Here is a 22,567-nt window from a genome sequence, read left to right as displayed (position 1 = left end):
GCATTTAAAAATCAAGTGAAATAGTCACAAAATAAAATCGTCTACTGTTTTACCAAACCTAAAGAAAGCAATAATTTGAAAAGAATAGCCCATACTAAACCTCTCAAAAATCTTTCAAAAGCATAAATAAATAGTCTTAAATATCTTTAACTTAAATCAGTAATCATAAAATGTAATGCGGAAAATAGTAGCGCTGGTCCTCGGGTTGTGTGCACCGACAGTCCAGTAGGATCATCTGTCAAGGCCTCCCTCAACCTCACATGCATCCATCACACATGTTGAGTCTAAAGACTCAACACACCATAATCTTGATAACAAGTAATACAATCAACAAATAACGGTGAAAAATACTTGTACTTAAAATATTGTTTTCATGAAGATGCATAAACTTCAAACATGACCATTTTCATAAATATTTTAATGATGCATAAACTTTAAATAGAAACATTTTCATAATGATGCATCAACTTTAAGCATAAACATTTTCATGACATGCAAACATGAATTTCCTTTTTCCTCAACATGACATGACATAAAACCTTTAACATAATCATGAACATTTTCCTTTTCCTTTTCTTTTTCCTTTGTTGAATTCAGATCGTTAATTATGACTTTCCTGATCATGATCATAAATCGATGGATCCATCTACATGTAACCACAGTACTGGGCGGCGGGGGATACCAGCAACACTATCATCGATCACTCTGGGGCATTTTCCCATAAATGGGCTCCCTCTGGGCCTTTTCCCCTCACGATATTCCCATTCTTACCGTTACCACAAAACCGTTACCACATAACCGTTACCACATATTCGTAATTATGGAAACACGATCGTCGGGCTCCCACTGGGACCATAACCCTCACGACGTCGCCAACATTAACGAATTAGTCACAATCACTTCACTTTCTTCAAAATTTACATTCTCATCACTTTATAAAAATCATGCATTGTAATGCCCGAGATGTGAATTGGTAATCAGCAATTATTAATGCATGATTTGATGTATTTATCTAAGGCCGAAGAAGCGACCTTGCGATTCGATTTTAGTTGCAAAATATATTGTTGGGACAGCAGAGACAGTGCACCCGCGGTTCAAAAGACAGTGCACCCGCGGTCGTTTATTGTGGGGACCCGGGCTCTAACTCAATTGTCTTTGGGATTAATTGGATCTTTGCTAGAAAATGTGGGTCAAAATTTTGCTTTTAATATCAAAACAATTGTATATAATTCATATACAAGCGACATCTTTATTTTATTTCAACAAAAGCAAGTACATGTCTTGTTTCGTTACATCATTATACAAACTAGTGTTTAGAACACATTACATATCAAATGTAAACACTCCTAGCTGATCTGCTACGTCCGTAATCTCCACGCTATCTCAATCTCTCATCTTTGTCTCGACCCTGATCCTGTCCCACCTGTTGTCATGCACACATACAGACACAACAACAGTCGGATACTCCGGTGAGACAAATCCCAGTATAAAACATGTATACAAGCATGTCATGCAATTTCATACAAAATCATAACACATAATCAGTAATTATGACACATTAGTGAATACAGATAAAACAATTCGACTCTTACTCTTTAACTCGACTCATATCTAAGTCTAGGGATCCTGGTGTAACCCTTGGCCAATAAATCTTCGAGCTGTTCCTTCAATTCTTTCAATTCAATAGACGCCATTCTATAGGGAGCTCGAGATATAGGAACGGTACCTGGTAGAAGATCAATACTAAAATCTACCTATCGAGCTGGAGGTAACCCGGGAATCTCGTCGGGGAATACATCGGCAAACTCCCGTATCACTGGCAGATCTGCCAATGACGGACTCGGTTTCAGTAGATCTACTGAATATATAAGGAACCCCTCTGCTCCTTTCTGCAACAATCTACTCATAGACAACATAGATATCAAGGGAATCCGAGCTCTGGAACCCTTACCGTAGAATTTTCACTCATTAGCCATCTCTGGTCTAAACCTGACAATCTTCTGGAAACAATCTACAGTGGCTCGGTACTTGGTTAACATATCGATACCGACAATACAGTCAAAATCAGCTAACCCAAGCACAATACAATCTAAATCAATCTCGTGACCTTCAAACTGTAGTATACAATGTCTAACTGAAGTCATGGATATAAGACAACTTCCCAACGGAGAAGAAATAGACACTACAGTAGATAATGACTCGATAGGTAATGAATGCAATAATGCAAAATGTTCTGATATGAATGTATGAGATGCACCTGTATCTATCAAAACATAGGCAGGATAACCGCAAAGGAAACAGTTACCTGCGATCACATCGTCTAGTGCATCTTGGGCCTGCTCTTCTGTCAGTGCAAACACCTGAGCCTGCTGTCTAGGAGGTTGGCTCACCGTCTGGCTACTTCTGGCTCGAGGTTGGGTCTGTGTATGGGTCGGCTGAAACGAATGAACAGATGAAGCTTGCCTCTCAGGCCGAGTTACGGAACCAGATGCTCCTACACTCTGAGCTTGCTGTACTCCTTTCTGTGGACATACCCTGGAGAAATGTCCCTGCTGTCTGCAGATGTTGCATCTACCCATCACACCCTGACACTGCTGTGTAGCATGTCTACCTCCACAAGAACTGCAATATACACCTGTATACTCTGTACTCTGGCCATGACCTCTCTGTCGTGATCCACTGGAGCTCGACGAACTGCTCCCTAATCTCTTGAACTGTTTGCCTTTCGCTTTCAACTGGTCTTTCCTTCCGCTACTGCTACCACCGCTCTCAAATCTGGGAGGGGGTTGAACTGAGGGTGGTGGCGGTCTCGGAGTCGGAGCGACATAGGAAGTGCTTCGTTGTCTAAGAAATCCAGCTTCTGCCCCCTTGGCACGGTTCAATGCTTCCGCAAAGTTGTTGGGTCTACCGGTATTTACCAAGGTAAAGATTTCCGGATTCAGGCCATTGATAAACTGATCCGCAATGGCCTCGTCATTTCCTGCAATGTGGGGTGCAAATCGGAGCAATGTAGAAAACTTAGCAACATATTCTTCTATGTTCAGTTGTCCCTGCCTCAGATTGGCAAACTCGGCACCCTTGTCTTTTCGGTATGACACAGGAAAGAATCGCTGATAGAACTCGGCTTTAAAGACCTTCCAGGTAATCTATGTGCCACGATGCTCCAATGCTCTCTTCGTGGTAAGCCACCAGTTCTTTGCAACTTCTTGCAGTTGATGCCCAATAAGTTTAACTCGTCGCTCATCGGTGTAGTCAAGAGATTCAAATAACATCTCGATATCATCGAGCCAACTTTCACACTCAACTGAATTTTCTCTGCCCTTCAGTGTCGGTGGTCGAAATGACTGAAACCTTTTCAACAAAGTCTCCATCGATGTAGCGGTTACATCCATCGGATCATTGGATGTACTGCCCTGTTCTGGTGTACGACCTGCTGCTGGTTGTGGTACTCGTCGAGGAGGCATATCTGGTTATCAAACGGATTAGTACACAATCTATACAATCTGTCTCAGTCCTCCTCTAATCATATACCTCTGATCCAGAATCGGTTCTGATTCAGTCTTTGCAATTATATGTTGTAATCACCTCAGATAACAAAACACCATATAGTAGTGAAAGCAATAAATCATGCTAGCACAATACAAGCAAGGAAAAAAATTCAATCTACCCCCGCTCATTCTATTCTATCTTAGTCTAAAGGATCTATCGCTCTGATACCACCTGTTGTGGGGACCCGGGCTCTAACTCAATTGTCTTTGGGATTAATTGTATCTTTGCAAGAAAATGTGGGTCAAAATTTTGCTTTTAATATCAAAACAATTGTATATAATTCATATACAAGCAACATCTTTATTTTATTTCAACAAAAGCAAGTACATGTCTTGTTTCCTTACATCATTATACAAACTAGTGTTTAGAACACATTACATATCAAATGTAAACACTCTTAGCTCATCTACTACGCCCGTAATCTCCACGCTATCTCAATCTCTCATCTTTGTCTCGACCCTGATCCTGTCCCACCTGTTGTCATGCACACGTACAGACACAACAACAGCCGGATACTCCGGTGAGAACGAATCCCAATATAAAACATGTATACAAGCATGTCATGCAATTTCATACAAAATCATAACACATAATCAGTAATTATGACACATTAGTGAATACAGATAAAACAATTCGACTCTTACTCTTTAACTCAACTCATATCTAAGTCTAGGGATCCCGGTGTGAATAAGACGTAACAATTCTCCCACCTACTCTCCCAATCGTGGTGGTGGTACGTCTTATTCCTAGATTTCGGTCCTGTCTGTATCGAATATCTACAATCGGAGTCGATCTTCTCCTATGCCTCGATACCACCAAACGTCTAGAAACTTGGCATATCTGCCAATGACTCTCCTATCTCAGTACATGTATATAAATCAATATAAAGTACAAACATAACAAGTATGTGATTTTGGGAAACTCAAACCGAATCTGATTCGAGTTATTCTTCCCGAATCGACATTGAATTATACCTTTCGTCGTACAATCTTTGTTGTAGTCGTAGTCTCTATGTTGAAGCTTGTCAAGACTAATCTGAAATGACAATGTTGAGATGCATTCTATCAATCTTCAACTCAATTCAATACATGTACGTATCGATATTCAATCTCGATATATTTTGACGGCATAACGGCATAGTTTCTCGATACCAATCAACTCAAATATCAATACTCATAATTCTCATCAACATCAATCCACAAGACTCAAAATCTGTATAATTTCATACACACATATGCTGCAAAATCGTACTATTCGCATACAATATCATTTCTTCAATCCGGTTTCAAATATACGTTCACAATACTCATAAGAACACATAATCTCAATCATATCAAAATTTATCCAATCTCTCACCTTCAAAACATGAAAGAAAGTACTGAAACTTACACCCTTTCGTAGCCCTCGATGAAAGAAGCATAAACCCGAAATCGGAATGAAAATCTAGTGTCTAAATCTTGAGTAATCCCAATTCAAAGCTATGAAGAACTTGAAGACTTTTTGAAATTCTTCTCGGTGGTCTGGTGTTGAAACAATGAAGAATGAAGGAGAATACATGTTATATGCATGAGGAAGACATGTGGCTTAATTCTCATTCTGCACGTCGCATTGCAGGTGCGCTGGTTTTTCACCGCGGGTGCGCTAAGCTCACGGCATCCCGTCCAATTTTCCATAATAAGCGACCACGGGTGCGCTCTATTTTGTACCGCGGGTGCGCTGGCCCTACTGTAGCATCAATGACCCTACTGCCCAACCACCGCAGGTGCGGTACAGATTGCAGTGCAGGTACGGTGGCTCTTGCATTTCGGAATCTAACTTACTGCCACTACACCGCGGGTGCAATAGAAGCTAGGGTGCGGGTGCGCTCTCCCTTCTATGCAACACTTCATAATTTCATTTAACCACCCTACAATCTCGGGCATTACAATTATCATGAAATGTTGAAGGTTTATAGTAGGCGTACCGCACCCGCGCCCGAAAAGCCACCGCACCTGCGGTAAATGGACAGAGACCAGACCGTACCCGCGGTAGAAAGGATAGCGCACCTGCGGTCGTCGTTCATGCAATTTTGAGTGTGGATCAGCAGCGCACTCGCGGTCCAAAGTGTAGCGCACCCGCGGTGAGACGTGTGTTATGAAAAATAAGACGCGTGGCTTGGCATGCACAAGTGATATATATATACATATTTCCTTCCTTCAGAAACGTAAAAAAAGAAGGAAAAGCTTCCGAGGAATTGTCCAGCTTGTTCGTAGCTTTGAATGGTGATTGTGAGAAATCCGTCTGTCCAATTTTAAATCCGACTTCAGTACTATAATCCTATCGACCCAGGCTAAAACTGGACGTAAGTTTTATTGAGTTTTGGTATCATTTGAAAATATGATGTTGTAGGAATTTGATATGATTCATATATGGTGTTCTGGATATGTTAAACATCGTAGAATCGAAGTCATATTGAAAAACAGACTGATTATGGAATTGTTATGATTTTCTGATAATATTTATTTGAAATCGGACAGATTTGTATTATGGATTGATTACAGATTGTATTGGATATGGGTTATAGATTGTAATTGATATATGTTGATGTGGTATTGACGGGGATGTCGAGATCGTTCCGTTATGCCGTTGATTTTGAGTTGAATCCAGATTGATCAGATTGGTATTGATTTGAGCAGTATATTGATATGATATTATTGATATTGTCATGGCCAGATTGAGGGATTGACAGACTTTGAATTCCTGACTTGAACGTCGTCAGAACTTCAACGAAAGAAAGGTATAAGTCAATGTGGTATTGGGAGATCGACTCAAGTAGGATATACTTGAGTTTCCCTAAATCACATACTTATTGTTATTATATGCATTGATTTGATTTGATATGCATGTTCTATTGATTTATGGAAAACATGTATTAGACGAGTATTAGACGAGTGATATTGTGACAAAAGTGCCTGAGAGTGGTGGGATCGCCACGGGCACATTGCACGATGTCACAAGATAGTGTATTGGCGATAGTGCCACAGTCTGTGACGGATAGGTCAAGACACTGGATGTTTGGTTATATCGACGTGGATAGAATCGGAGTTTCTTCTATTACTGTTGGTCGATATAGGAATGCCAACGTCTGGAAACCGGGATCCCTAGACTAGGATTGAGTCTAGTCTGAGCCGTGGAGTCACGAGTATGATTTACGATTTCATATTAATTATGTTTCAGATTTGATACATGTTACTGATATTTATTACATGCGTTTACATTGTTTATATGATTGCATGTTTCATTGATTTATACTGGGATTTTATTCTCACCGGAATTATCCGGCTGTTGTCGTGTTGGTATGTGTGCATGACAACAGGTGGGACAGGTTCAGGGTCGAGGAGATGAAGATAGATCGTGATTAGAGTGGAGACTACGGACTTGGACTTAGATAGGTTTGAACACTTGAATGTTAGTTGTTAAACCTTAGTTGAATGATTGTATATATAGTACAAGACTTGTACTTTAATACTGATATGTATATTAGATTGAATCCCATTACATTCCGCATTTTAAAAAAAAAATTAGACCTTGTTTATTATAATTTATTAAAGTGTCCTGATGATGATTAAGAACATGATTAGCGTCCGGGTCTCCACAACAGATCGTATCAGAGCGATAGATCCTTTAGATTGAGATAAAAGCTAGTGAGCGGGGTAGATTGTGTTTTCTTTCATGCTTTTGATTGCTAGCATTATTTACTGCTTTAATACATGTTTACCTGAATTATCTGATTTTGACATGGTAATGTGTATTATTGAGAATGGATCAGAACCAATTCTGGATCAGCTGTAAGATGATCAGAGGAGGACTGAAATCGGTCTGTGGTATTTGGGTTACTAATCCATTTGATTATCAGATATGCCTCCGAGAAGAGTACCGGAACAGGGTAGCACTTCAAATCCTCCAATTGATGTAACAGCAACTCCAATGGAAACATTGTTAAAGAGATTTCAGTTATTCCATCCACCTACACTGAAAGGTACTGAGACAGCAGTAGATTGTGAGAGTTGGCTGGACGACATTGAGATGTTGTTCGAGTCCTTAGATTACACTGATGAGAGGAGAGTGAAACTGATAGGACACCAGTTACACGATGTGGCAAAGAACTGGTGGATTACCACCAAGCGGGCCTTGGAGCATCGAGGTACGATTATTACTTGGAATGTCTTCAGAACTGAGTTTTATCAGAGATTCTTTCCAGTGTCGTACAGGAACGACAAGTGGGCCGAGTTTGCCAATTTGAGACAGGGCCAGCTGAATATCGAAGAATACGTGGCTAAGTTCTTCACCCTGCTATGATTTGCTCCACATGTGGCCGAGAATGAAGAAGCTGTTGCTGATCAGTTCATTAATGGCATGAATCCGGAGATCTTTACCTTAGTGAATACCGGGAGACCGAATAATTTTACCGATGCCTTGAACAGGGCCAACGGAGCCGAAGCCGGTCTGATGAGACAGAAGGGAGCTTCGTTTGTACCTCCAGCACCGAGACCACAGCAACCACCTCCCCGGTTTGAGAGTGGCAGCAGCAGTGGCGGAAAGAAGGATTTCTTGAAAGCTAGAGGAAAGCAATTCAAGAAGTCAGGAAGCAGTTCTTCTAGCTCTGGGAGTTCCCGACAGAGCCAGAGCTATACAGGACCTTATTGCAGCACTTGTGGAGGGAAGCATTCCACAGAGCAGTGCCGAGGAGTGTTCGGCAGTTGCCGTATCTGTAGGTAGCAGGGACATTTTGCTCGAGTTTGTCCCCAGAGAGATTCTCAGAGATCACAGGGTGCCGAATCATCTGGATCAGCGGCACAGACTGAGAGACGATCAGCCGCTGTGCATTCATTCCAGCTATCACCATCTCAGTCATAACAGAGGCCAGAAGGTAGTCAGATAGTTAGCCAGCCTCCTAGACAGCAGGCCAGGGTCTTCGCTTTGACTGAGGAGCAGGCTCAGGATGCACCTGATGATGTTGTTGCAGGTAACTGTTTTATTTCTGGTTATCCTGCATATGTATTGATTGATACTGGTGCATCGCATACATTTATATCTGAGCGATTTGCATTGAGTCATGCATTGCCTATTGAGTCATTGTCTGCTGTAGTGTCTGTCTCTTCTCCATTGGGGACATGTTTGATATCAGTGAAGTCTGTTAAACATTGTATGCTACAGTACGATGGGCATGAGACTGAGATAGATTGTATTGTGCTTGGGTTGTCTGATTTTGACTGTATTATCGGTATCGATATGTTGACCAAGTACAGAGCTACTGTCGATTTTTTCCACAAGATTGTGAGATTCAAACCTAAGATGGCTGATGAGTGAAAATTCTACGGTAAGGGTTCTCGATCTAGAATTCCTTTGATATCTGTATTGTCTATGACTCGATTGTTACAGAAAGGAGCGGAAGGATTCCTTGTCTATTCAGTAAAATTAATGAAATCGAGTCCATCATTGGCGGACTTGCCAGTGGTGTGTGAGTTTGCTGATGTCTTTCCAGATGAGATTCCTGGTTTGCCTTCGATTCGAGAGATAGATTTCAGCATTGAGTTGATGTCAGGTACAGTTCCGATATCTAGAGCTCCATACCGAATGGCACCGATTGAGTTGAAAGAATTGAAAGTACAGTTGGAGGATTTATTGGCCAAGGGGTATATCAAACCGAGCGTGTCTCCTTGGGGTGCTCCAGTATTGTTTGTTCAAAAGAAAGACGGTTCTATGAGACTCTGTATCGACTACCGGAAATTGAACAAAGCAACGGTAAAGAATAAATACCCTTGCCTCGCATTGATGATTTGTTTGATCAGTTGCAGGGTTCTTCAGTATATTCCAAGATCGATCTGAGATCTGGATATCATCAGCTGAGAGTCAGGGATTCTGATATCTCGAAGACAGCATTTAGAACCAGGTATGGACATTATGAATTTATTGTCATGCCATTCGATTTGACTAATGCTCCAGCTGTGTTTATGGGTCTGATGAACCGTATATTCCAGAGATATCTTGATGATTTCGTGATTATATTTATCGATGATATCTTGATTTATTCGAAGAATAGAATTGAGCATGCCGAGCATTTGAGAATTGTGTTGAGAATTCTGAGGGCTGAGAAATTATATGCTAAACTGTCAAAATGCGAGTTTTGGTTGAGACAGGTTGTATTTCTGGGTCACATCATATCCGGAGATGGTATATCAGTTGATCCCAGCAAGGTTGAAGCCGTGATTTCTTGGCCGAGACCGACATCAGTACCCGAGATTCGTAGTTTTATGGGTTTGCCAGGATATTATCGTCGATTTATTAAAGATTTCTCGAGCATTGTCAAGACAATTACTCAGTTGACTCAGAAGAATGCTCCATTTGTTTGGTCTGAAGAATGTGAGACCAGCTTCCTTGAATTGAAGAAAAGACTGACCAGTGCACCGATATTGACTATTCCATCAGGTACAGGTTATTTTGTGATTTATTGTGATGCATCTCACCGAGGATTGGGTTGTATTCTGATGCAGCGAGGGCATGTTATTGCATATTCCTCGAGACAGCTGAAGCCACATGAGACTCGTTACCCAATTCATGATCTTGAATTGGCTGCCATCGTCTTTGCATTGAAAATATGGCGACATTATCTGTACGGTGAGAAGTTTGAGATTTTTTCTGATCATAAGAGCCTGAAGTATCTGTTTTCACAGTCCGAGCTGAATATGAGGCAGCGAAGATGGCTCGATTTACTTAAAGATTTCGACTGTGAAATCAAAAACTATCCAGGGAAATCCAATGCAGCAGCTGATGCACTAAGTCGAAAGGTATGTTCTTTATCCCTGTCGACGATTGGTGTTTCCAATTTGATAGAAAATTGCTGTTTGTCTGGATTAGCCTTTGAAACAGATCGTCAGCCTCTGAGATTATGTGCTATTCGGGCCGAACCAGAATTGATATTGCGAATCAAAGAGGCACAAAAAACTGATCAGAATGTACAGAATTCGATTACTATGGTCAGAGTTGGACATCAATCAGAATATAAGGTTCGCGATAATGTTTTGTATGTGAATAATCGCATTGTTGTGCCAGATGTTTCAGATTTGAGACAGCGGATACTAGCTGAAGCGCACAGCAGTCGCTTTAGCATTCATCCTGGTAGCAGGAAAATGTATAATGATTTGAAGACACAATATTGGTGGAAACAGATGAAATCTGATGTTACTGAATTTGTAGCCAAATGTCTGAATTGCCAGCAGGTGAAAGCGGAAAGAAAGAAACCAGGAGGATTGTTACAGAGTTTGTCGATTCCTGAATGGAAATGGGATCACATTTCCATGGATTTTGTGACGCAGTTACTACGTTCCTCCAGAGGTTGTGATGCGATTTGGGTCGTGATTGATCGATTGACCAAATCTGCATGCTTTATTCCATACAAAATGACATACAGATATGACCAGATGGTCGATATTTATGTCCGAGAAGTGGTTAGATTGCACGGAGTACCGAAGTCGATTGTTTCAGACCGTGATCCTCGGTTTACTTCGCACTTCTGGCAGAGTTTGCAGCAGGCTCTAGGTACGAAGTTACATCTGAGTACCGCATATCATCCACAGACTGACGGACAGTCAGAGCGGACGATTCAGACATTGGAAGATATGCTGAGAGCTGTAGTGCTTGATTTTAGCACTAATTGGCAAGATGCATTGCCTTTTTGTGAATTTTCGTACAACAATAGCTATCAGACGAGTATTGAGATGGCTCCATTCAAAGCGTTGTACGGAAAGAAATGCAGATCTCCTTTATATTGGGATAATATCTCTGAGGTTCCTGAGATTGGACATGATATGATCAGAGATATGACGGAAAAAGTGAAGCTGATTCAGAAGAAAATGAAGGCAGCTCAGGACAAACAGGCCAAATATGCCAATGTTCGACGATGACCGTTGGTATTTGAAGCAGGAGATCGAGTATTCCTGAAGATTTCACCTTTCCAAAGAGTTGTCAGATTTGGAAAGAGAGGGAAATTGTCTCCACGATACGTTGGTCCATATGAGATTCTCGAAAAGATAGGATATCGTGCCTATCGACTCGCATTACCGCCTTCTTTATCTGGAATACATGATGTCTTTCATGTATCTATGCTACGGAAGTATCTCCCTGATGATTCTCACATTATTCAGCCAGACGAGACCGAGTTTGACGAGACTTTGAGTTATGTCGAAAAACCAATCCAGATTATTGATCGTAAGGAAAAGCAACTCAGAACGAAGACTATTCCTCTTGTGAAAGTTTAGTGGACTCGCCATGGCACTGAGGAAGCTACTTGGGAGACTGAATCAGACATGAGACAAGAATTCTCAGCATTATTTCACTGATGTTAGTTTTTATTTCAGTTTCTATTACATGCCTTCTTATTGATATGATTGATTGCCTGCGAGTTCGAGGACGAACTCATATTTAAGAGGCGGAGAAATGTAATGCCCGAGATGTGAATTGGTAATCAGCAATTATTAATGCATGATTTGATGTATTTATCGAAGGCCGAAGAAGCGACGTTGCGATTCGATTTTAGTTGCAAAATATATTTTTGGGACAGCAGAGACAGTGCACCCGCGGTTCAAAAGACAGTGCACCCGCACCCGCGGTCGTTTATCATGAAATGTTGAAGGTTTACAGTAGGCGTACCGCACCCGCGCCCGAAAAGCCACCGCACCTGCGGTAAATGGACAGAGACCAGACCGCACCCGCGGTAGAAAGGATAGCGCACCTGCGATCGTCGTTCATGCAATTTTGAGTGTGGATCAGTATGCTCAGCGCACTCGCGGTCCAAAGTGTAGCGCACCCGCGGTGAGACGTGTGTTATGAAAAATAAGACGCGTGGCTTGGCATGCACAAGTGATATATATATACATATTTCCTTCCTTCAGAAACGTAAAAAAAGAAGGAAAAGCTTCCGAGGAATTGTCCAGCTTGTTCGTAGCTTTGAATGGTGATTGTGAGAAATCCGTCTGTCCAATTTTAAATCCGACTTCAGTACTATAATCCTATCGACCCAGGCTAAAACTGGACGTAAGTTTTATTGAGTTTTGGTATCATTTGAAAATATGATGTTGTAGGAATTTGATATGATTCATATATGGTGTTCTGGATATGTTAAACATCGTAGAATCGAAGTCATATTGAAAAACAGACTGATTATGGAATTGTTATGATTTTCTGATAATATTTATTTGAAATCGGACAGATTTGTATTATGGATTGATTACAGATTGTATTGGATATGGGTTATAGATTGTAATTGATATATGTTGATGTGGTATTGACGGGGATGTCGAGATCGTTCCGTTATGCCGTTGATTTTGAGTTGAATCCAGATTGATCAGATTGGTATTGATTTGAGCAGTATATTGATATGATATTATTGATATTGTCATGGCCAGATTGAGGGATTGACAAACTTTGAATTCCTGACTTGAACGTCGTCAGAACTTCAACGAAAGAAAGGTATAAGTCAATGTGGTATTGGGAGATCGACTCAAGTAGGATATACTTGAGTTTCCCTAAATCACATACTTATTGTTATTATATGCATTGATTTGATTTGATATGCATGTTCTATTGATTTATGGAAAACATGTATTAGACGAGTATTAGACGAGTGATATTGTGACAAAAGTGCCTGAGAGTGGTGGGATCGCCACGGGCACATTGCACGATGTCACAAGATAGTGTATTGGCGATAGTGCCACAGTCTGTGACGGATAGGTCAAGACACTGGATGTTTGGTTATATCGACGTGGATAGAATCGGAGTTTCTTCTATTACTGTTGGTCGATATAGGAATGCCAACGTCTGGAAACCGGGATCCCTAGACTAGGATTGAGTCTAGTCTGAGCCGTGGAGTCACGAGTATGATTTACGATTTCATATAATTATGTTTCAGATTTGATACATGTTACTGATATTTATTACATGCGTTTACATTGTTTATATGATTGCATGTTTCATTAATTTATACTGGGATTTTATTCTCACCGGAATTATCCGACTGTTGTCGTGTTGGTATGTGTGCATGACAACAGGTGGGACAGGTTCAGGGTCGTGGAGATGAAGATAGATCGTGATTAGAGTGGAGGCTACGGACTTGGACTTAGATAAGGTTTGAACACTTGAATGTTAGTTGTTAAACCTTAGTTGAATGATTGTATATATAGTACAAGACTTGTACTTTAATACTGATATGTATATTAGATTGAATCTCATTACATTCCGCATTTTAAAAAAAAATTTAGACTCTGTTTATTATAATTGATTAAAGTGTCCTTATGATGATTAAGAACAAGATTAGCGTCCGGGTCTCCACATGCATAACATAACATTTTGTTTTTGAAACCAAGCATGCAACATGTCTTTTAAATGTCTTCCTTAAATCATAAAAAACCCTTAGACATCTAAAAATCATAATTTAATCATGAACATTTCATAAACATTTAAAAATATTCATAATATCATAAAAATAGCATTTAGGGCACTGCCATGACGTTTACTAAATTCTAGGTGTAAAAAGACCGTTTTACCCCTAGACGTAAAATTTCACGTATTTATCCTTAGACCTCGAAACGACGACCCAAATCAGTCCACACTTAACCTATTACCTTAAAATACACCCATAAATATTTCATAGACGTAAACTTATGCCCTCGACTAATTTCCCAAATCGTTTTTCAAACTTAGACGTACATCCCGGTTTTGACTCGTATGGACCCGAAACTTAACCAAATTTTACCCAATTTGAACCAAAGGTTAATAACACCTAAATTAACTGTTTTCAAGCCAATACAAGCCAATTAAAGCCCCTGGACAGCCTATGATACCCACTGAAAATTTCTGCACAAACCTTAGCCCATATTTGGTTCGATCCTAAGCTAACCTGGACTCCAGCCCCTTAGCCACGTGTCCAGACTTTATATTACCCTCCTAGGACCCTGACTAACCCATAAGGAAGCTGCTGGACCGAGCCTCCCATGCCTAGAAGCCGAAACCATACTGTCGCGACCCTTCAAGCCAGGCATGACCCTCCCTCATCGCACGATTTCCTGGCCCTTTAAACTAGCGTTGTGCAGCCTCTCTAGGATACTCACATAATCCCCTAGTGTCCCTTGGTCGTGCCCTATCGGAATAAAGAGCCGCAAGCCCCTAAGTTCCCTAACCGAAACCCTAGTGCCCAATAACATGCAATTTTCGTTCTATCTTGCACCCCTACTGTCCAGCCCCTCCAGCATGCATCTATGGACTCTTAAACATGTGGAAAAATATCCTTTCAAGTTTCCCTACCATGGCAGCCCTTTGTGCGTCAATAGGAGGAATTTAAAAAAAGAAAAACTCTTGTTTTGTGCATGTACAGCCATAAAAACGAAAATAAGAAAAGTGTATCATGTTTTTTCATGCAATCATGTACCAAACACATAATATGGTCTGAAAGATGAGAAAAGAAAGATTTATGGCGTGCCTTTGCGTTTTAAACGCACGAAAAACCGTTGACGACGAAGAACGGAGGAACACTTTGGCTTGCTCTTGCTAGCACCTTCGAAATTCCCTTCCTATCTTGCTGCTGCCGTGTGTGGGTGGGTGTGGGGAGGGAGTTTTCAGATTGTAAAATAGGGTGGCCGATTGTTTGTTTATGCTAGAATAGGGTTTTTTAATTATTTAACACTTTAAATACTAGTTTGATTACTAACTAGGCTTTAGGCCTAATAAGCCATTAAATTAGGCCCATTAGCCTAAATAGGACATAAATAAAATTTAACCAAAGTTTTGTTTAAATAAATTTGTGAATTTATTAGCCGGATTGCCAAAAAGTTTGAATTTTTGTTGAAAAACCAACACCGATAAAATTTACGTCCCGACGTATAAAATCACCTTAAAACCTCTTATTTTCAAAAATATAAAAAGCCTCTCAATAATATTTTAAATAATTAAAAATAATTTTTTAATAAAAATATTTTACGTTTTTCAGTCATCGGTCTCCGTTCCTCGATCGTCACTTGAATATTCCTTAAAAATACAATTTTATGCATGATGATAATAAAATCATATTTAACATGTAAATATGCACCACATAATTATTTAATGCAATTAAAACAAATAATTAAAATGCAAGAGAATTTAATAATTGCATGCATGAGGTTTGCGTGAACCTTTAAATTTTCAGGACGTTACAATCTTCCCCCCTTAAATTGAATTTCGTCCTCGAAATTCGCTTATCCTTAATAACCCAAAGTTTAGATTCAGTTCTAGTATCCCAAAAGTCCACACTTCCGCTGCGCTACTCTGATAAAACTTAAGTTCTAGAATTTCCTTACGTCTCCTTGATCCCAATAAAATTTTCCTTCTAAATCCTTATTTTCGAATTGCAACTTAAAAAGACCCATAATAACTTAGTACTATTACTATTATAACCTCGAATTTCAACTTTTCTTACAATTCCCAATAAAAATATGGATGGCCATACTTATCGTATATTACTTTTCTTATTCTATACCCAAAATATTTATCAACTTATCAATTTAAATCATAAAATCACAAACAAACCTTCAAATTCTTAGATTTTTTTTAAGTCTAATATCGATTAATCCTTAAAAACCCATGATCAACATTCTTTATAACACTATAACCAAGATATCCCAAGATTCTGAATATCCTTACGAGCCCAAATCATCAAAAATTCTTAGTATTTAACCCATTCACTTCCCAAATTCCTTAGCAATTGCAAAATCAATTCTTAATTTCCTCAAAAATTATCTTAATTAATCCTTAATTTCGAAATCCTTACGATTAACCCATAAGTTTTTGGCATTCTTAATTTCCTTCTATAGGTTTCCCATAACATAAATTTCAAAAATTTAAACTTACTTACCCAAAAATCAATTCCTATAACCAATCTTACCTTTCATCAAACTTAAAATCCCAATTTATACATTTTCTTAGAAAATCTACGTGTCCCCAAGCATTCATAATATTAATGATTAACTTATAACCCAAAGAGTAGAACGTCAATACTAAAACCCAAAAATCAACATCGTCCAATTCCACAACAAAGCCAACATGCTTTGAAATCAAATAATTTCTTATTTCATATCATATCGCGTATAAAAATTCTAGAGCATATAAAACATTTATCATCCATAATGCTATTAAACATTTAACGTGAACATATAAACCATGTACTTATGCAGGTTACATCATAAAATCATATAAAGCATGTAAAACTTACAAGTTGAGGCTTGACGACTGATCTTTCCGGCGCTGATGGTGGCACAACCCTTTACAGAACCATTGCTCTGATACCAACTGAAACGTCTGCCCTTTTTATTGCTTTAAAAGTACAAGAAATATTTTTTTTTAACACTCAATTTTCGGCCATATACATTTTTCACATGAAAATATTTTTATAAAATATTTTGCCCTTTTTAAAATAAAACATCAGCCAACTAGCATTTAAAAATCAAGTGAAATAGTCACAAAATAAAATCGTCTACTGTTATATCAAACCTAAAGAAAGCAATAATTTGAAAAGAATAACCCATACTAAACCTCTCAAAAATCTCTCAAAAGCATAAATAAATAGTCTTAAATATCTTTAACTTAAATCAGTAATCATAAAATGTAATGCGGAAAATAGTAGCGCTGGTCCTCGGGTTGTGTGCACCGACAGTCCAGTAGAATCATCCGTCAAGGCCTCCCTCAACCTCACCTGCATCCATCACACTTAGTGAGTCTAAAGACTCAACACACCATAATCTTGATAACAAGTAATACGTAATACAGTCAACATATAACGGTGAAAAATATTTGTACTTAAAATATTGTTTTCATGAAGATGCATAAACTTCAAACATGACCATTTTCATAAATATTTTAATGATGCATAAACTTTAAATAGAAACATTTTCATAATGATGCATCAACTTTAAGCATAAACCTTTTCATGACATTCAAACATGAATTTCCTTTTTCCTCAACATGACATGACATAAAACCTTTAACATGATCATGAACATTTTCCTTTTCTTTTGTTGAATTCAGATCGTTAATTGTGACTTTCCTGATCATGATCATAAATCGATGGATCCATCTACATGTAATCACAGTACTGGGCGGCGGGGGACACCAGCAACACTCTCACCGGTCAACTGGGCCATTGCCTATCATTTTTCGAATAGAAATACGATCGTCGGGGCTCCCTCTGGGGCCTTTTCCCATAAATGGGCTCCCTCTGGGGCCTTTTTCCCTCACGATATTCTCATTCTTACCGTTACCACAAAACCGTTACCACATATTCGTAATGATGGAAACACGATCGTCGGGCTCCCACTGGGATCATAACCCTCACGACGTCGCCAACATTAACGAATTAGTCACAATCACTTTACTTCCTTCAACATTTACATTCTCATCACTTTATAAAAATCATGCATAACATAACATTTTGTTTTTGAAACCAAGCATGCAACATGTCTTTTAAATGTCTTCCTTAAATCATAAAAATCCCTTAGACATCTAAAAATCATAATTTAATCATAAACATTTCATAAACATTTAAAAATAATCATAATATCATAAAAATAGCATTTATGGCACTGCCATGATGTTTACTAAATTCTAGGTGTAAAAAGACCGTTTTACCCCTAGACGTAAAATTTCACGTATTTATCCTTAGACCTCGAAACGACGACCCAAATCAGTCCACACTTAACCTATAACCTTAAAATACACCCACAAATATCTCATAGACGTAAACTTATGCCCTCGACTAATTTTCCAAATCGTTTTTCAAACTTAGACGTACATCCCGATTTTGACTCGTATGGACCCGAAACTTAACCAAACTTTACCCAATTTGAACCAAAGGTTAATAACACCTAAATTAAATGTTTTCAAGCCAATACAAGCCAATTAAAGCCCCTGGACAGCCTATGATACCTACTGAAAATTTCTGCACAAACCTTAGCCCATATTTTGTTCGATCCTAAGCTAACCTGGACTCCAGCCCCTTATCCACGTGTCCAGACCTTAGTTTACCCTCCTAGGACCCTGACTAACCCATAAGGAACATGCTGGACCGATCCTCCCACGCCTTGAAGCCGAAACCATACTGTCGCGACCCTTCAAGCCATGCACGACCCTCCCTCATCGCCCGATTGCCTGGCCCTTTAAACCAGCATCGTGCAGCCTCTCTAGGATACTCATGTAATCCCCTAGTGTCCCTTGGTCATGCCCTATCGGAAGAAAAGAGCCGCAAGCCCCTAAGTTCCCTAACCGAAACCCTAGTGCCCAATAACATGCAATTTTCGTTCTATCTTGCACCCCTACTGTCCAGCCCCTCCAACATGCATCTATGGACTCTTAAACATGTGGAAAAATATCCTTTCAAGTTTCCCTACCATGGCAGCCCCTTTGTGCATCAATAGGAGGAGTTTAAAAAAAGAAAAACTCTTGTTTTTTGCATGTACAGCCATAAAAACGAAAATAAGAAAAGTGTATCATGTTTTTCATGCAATCATGTACCAAACACATAATATGGTGTGAAAGATGAGAAAATAAAGATTTATGGCGTGCCTTTGCCGTTGACGACGAAGAACGGAGGAACACTTTGGCTTGCTCTTGCTAGCACCTTCGAAATTCCCTTCCTATATTGCTGCTGCCGTGTGTGGGTGGGTGTGGGGAGGGAGTTTTCAGATTGTAAAATAGGGTGGCCGATTGTTTGTTTATGCTAGAATAGGGTTTTTTAATTATTTAACACTTTAAATACTAGTTTGATTACTAACTAGGCTTTAGGCCTAATAAGCCATTAAATTAGGCCCATTAGCCTAAATAGGACATAAATAAAATTTAACCAAAGTTTTGTTTAAATAAATTTGTGAATTTATTAGCCGGATTGCCAAAAAGTTTGAATTTTTGTTGAAAAAACCAACACCGATAAAATTTACGTCCCGACGTATAAAATCACCTTAAAACCTCTTATTTTCAAAAATATAAAAAGCCTCTCAATAATATTTTAAATAATTAAAAATAATTTTTTAATAAAAATATTTTACGTTTTTCAGTCATCGGTCCTCGTTCCTCAATCGTCACTTGAATATTCCTTAAAAATACAATTTTATGCATTATGATAATAAAATCATTTTTAACATGTAAATATGCACCACATAATTATTTAATGCAATTAAAACAAATAATTAAAATGCAAGAGAATTTAATAATTGCATGCATGAGGTTTGCGTGAACCTTTAAATTTTCGGGACGTTACAATCAGCAACATGCAGAACATTAACGTTATTTATATTATTATGAACAGAAAGTGAAACAATAATATCGAAACTCAAAAGATTTATCACACCACATCCAACCAATCATCAGAATTAAAGAAAAATAATAAGATAACATAAAAACTAAGTAATTAATGTCAATTCTGCTTTATCCAATAAGACAAAAAACTTGATAAAGTAAACAAAATACTCCGTAATATGATGGTTTGATGCAATAGTGTCTCTAACCATAGAACCAATAGGATCTGTATCAGTAACACAAAACGAAAAATTTAGCCTCCAACTGCATCATCCAGAAAAATCATTTCTGAATTCAGTCGAATTAAATCCACCTGCTCCACAAGAACTCTATCAACCCAAACTTTCCAACAAGATCCACCAAGAGGAACGTGATGCACTTTCACCGGATCTGTGGATGCAATTCGACCTTCAGCAACAACTCCATCACCACACCAATGAAGCAACTTACATTTAGTATTTTCAGGGATATCTCCATGGCTCACATTCTTTAAATTTGACCGCATATAAACAATACAAAGTATTAATTATGCCATATCTATTTTATAACAAATGTGGTTTAGATAACACAAACTTTTAAGATAGTTACCCGAGATGCAACTTGATGTTGGTTCACATTATCAGCATTACCACTTTTTTTGGGACGATTGATATCACAGCCGCTACCAATATCATTCTCAATCCCAATACTGCCACCACTACCAACCTACATATTGAGATAAAGCAAAAAATATCTCAAACAACAAATCTTCAATGTAAGAAGCTTCATTAGATTACTTTTACTGTGAGGTCACTAGAAAATATACTCTGCGGAAGAATCACATTGCATTTCATTAATTTCAATCTAAAATATAATTTCATTATTTAGTAAGGAAGCCAATATACAAATTATTATGACCACATCAACCAAATTAAACATAAAAATTCAAGTGCAAAATAAAAATGCATTAAAGCTAGAAAGTAATCTAAATAAGACTAGTGAAACTTATACCATTTTTCTACACAACAATAAAACGAAAAAGTGATCAAGACAAAATCATAGGTCACTAAACAAAAATACTCAACAGCATCAATACAAGTTATTTTATCTAATGTCGTTTAATTACTAACTTTTTCTTGCTCATTTTTTTGCCTCATATTTTGGAAAATAATGGCCTCATTTGTTGCACTTCTTGTTGAAGGTTGTGCATCATACTTTGAAGTTGTTTAGAAGTTCCATTTTGTTGCAAAGATGCTCCAACTTTTGAAGGTGTAACTCCAAAGCCCATTCCACGCACTCTACCTCGAATTTTCTTCCCAAATACAAGGCTAATTGCATCCTCAGCAATGTTAGTAATGTTTTGAGATTCAGGTGCACATTCTTCTATTTCTTTGTGCAAATAACAAACAAATAATTTTTGAGAAAATAATGAATTTTAAGTTGACCATTTTTTTATTTTACAGAAAATTTTATTACCATTTTCTCCAACAGCTTCACCACTAGGTTGTCCATTTTTCTTCTTATGGCCTTCCACCCGTATTTTTGTTCTTGTAATTGGTATATCAGCAGAACTTGTTTTCTCCTTGAGTATGAGGCATATAGAAATATATGAAAAATTCATTAGGAACATAATTAAAAAATGTTTCATTACAATTAAAAATAAGAAAACTTTGAGAAGAACTTTTCATAAGGTTTTCAAATAATAATAATTACAATAATGTGAGCCAAACGGGCATAACCTCTGCTGCTCATTGTGTGGTTGTGTATTTGCTTTCCCCTCATTGCCTTAAATTTTCACTCTTTTCCTAAAAATTAAAAACACATAACATATTCATATATAATTGGTTAGTCACATGATTGCTAAAAAATACAGTTGTGTTGCTTTCAAAACTGTAGTGATGCTTATATTGGATACTGTATTATACTATATTCATATATAATCTCTCTTCGAAAGTTGTTTTGGGAGTTTTTATGTTGGTTTATCAAATTCAAAGATTTCTCTTCGAATAAGATTGGATTTTCCCCCTTCTATCTGTTGAATCATTTGATTTTTTGGATGATTTTGATGTGGTGAGCGAGATGATGAAGAGGGATTCTGTCTCTAATGGTTTTGACCAATCTCTTGGTGTTGATAATGGAGCCATGGCTAAACTGAAGTATCAAACACTTGTGGGGGATTTCTTGGAACTGCAAAAGGTTCTATATTTATGGTTTTGTTATGTTTTTCCCCAAGTGATGCAGTAAGAACATTATCTGTTGTGTGATTCGTTGCTTCTTGGCTTGTGCTTTCCAATTGATGAAGTTTTTATTTAAAATATTGATTGTTTGGGTTGAATGCTTTTAGTCTGTAATAGAAATGTGCGTTACTTATTGATCCCCTTTTGTTTATAATCCATTGTTAATTAATATGCAATTTAGCCAGCTGAATTTTAATAATGAAGTCATGCGAATTCTTGATTAGGATTTTGTTTCAAGAAAGCGGAAATTGCATGCTGCAAAGCAAAAGAGAGATACAATTTTGACCAAAGTTGGGTATGATCCTTGTTTACTGTATACAGTGGTCCTTAGCCTAATTTTATATAAACAAATTCCAATTTCTTAGTTTTCATTCTTCTATCATTTCCTATAGTAAACTGTTCATACACCAATCATGCAGTAACCACACAGTAACCACAAAACACACTTTGCT

General features: G+C 38.2%; 1 long non-coding RNA gene across 1 annotated transcript; it reads right to left on the bottom strand.

Annotated features, from left to right (window-relative positions):
* Positions 1 to 20,308: 20,308 nt before the first annotated feature.
* LOC142531632 (uncharacterized) lies at positions 20,309 to 21,816 on the bottom strand. The gene is made up of 3 exons (XR_012816353.1): positions 21,592 to 21,816; positions 21,340 to 21,460; positions 20,309 to 21,258 (listed from the first exon to the last, which is right to left on the bottom strand). It is a non-coding gene; the product is annotated as an uncharacterized LOC142531632 (long non-coding RNA).
* Between the last annotated feature and the right edge of the window lie 751 nt (positions 21,817 to 22,567).

This window comes from Primulina tabacum, chromosome 17 (genome assembly GCF_025594145.1).
Source record: "Primulina tabacum isolate GXHZ01 chromosome 17, ASM2559414v2, whole genome shotgun sequence".
NCBI classification, from domain to species: Eukaryota; Viridiplantae; Streptophyta; class Magnoliopsida; order Lamiales; family Gesneriaceae; genus Primulina; species Primulina tabacum.
The sequence above is the reverse complement of the archived record's forward strand: the minus strand, read 5'-3'. Positions and strand labels throughout refer to the sequence as shown.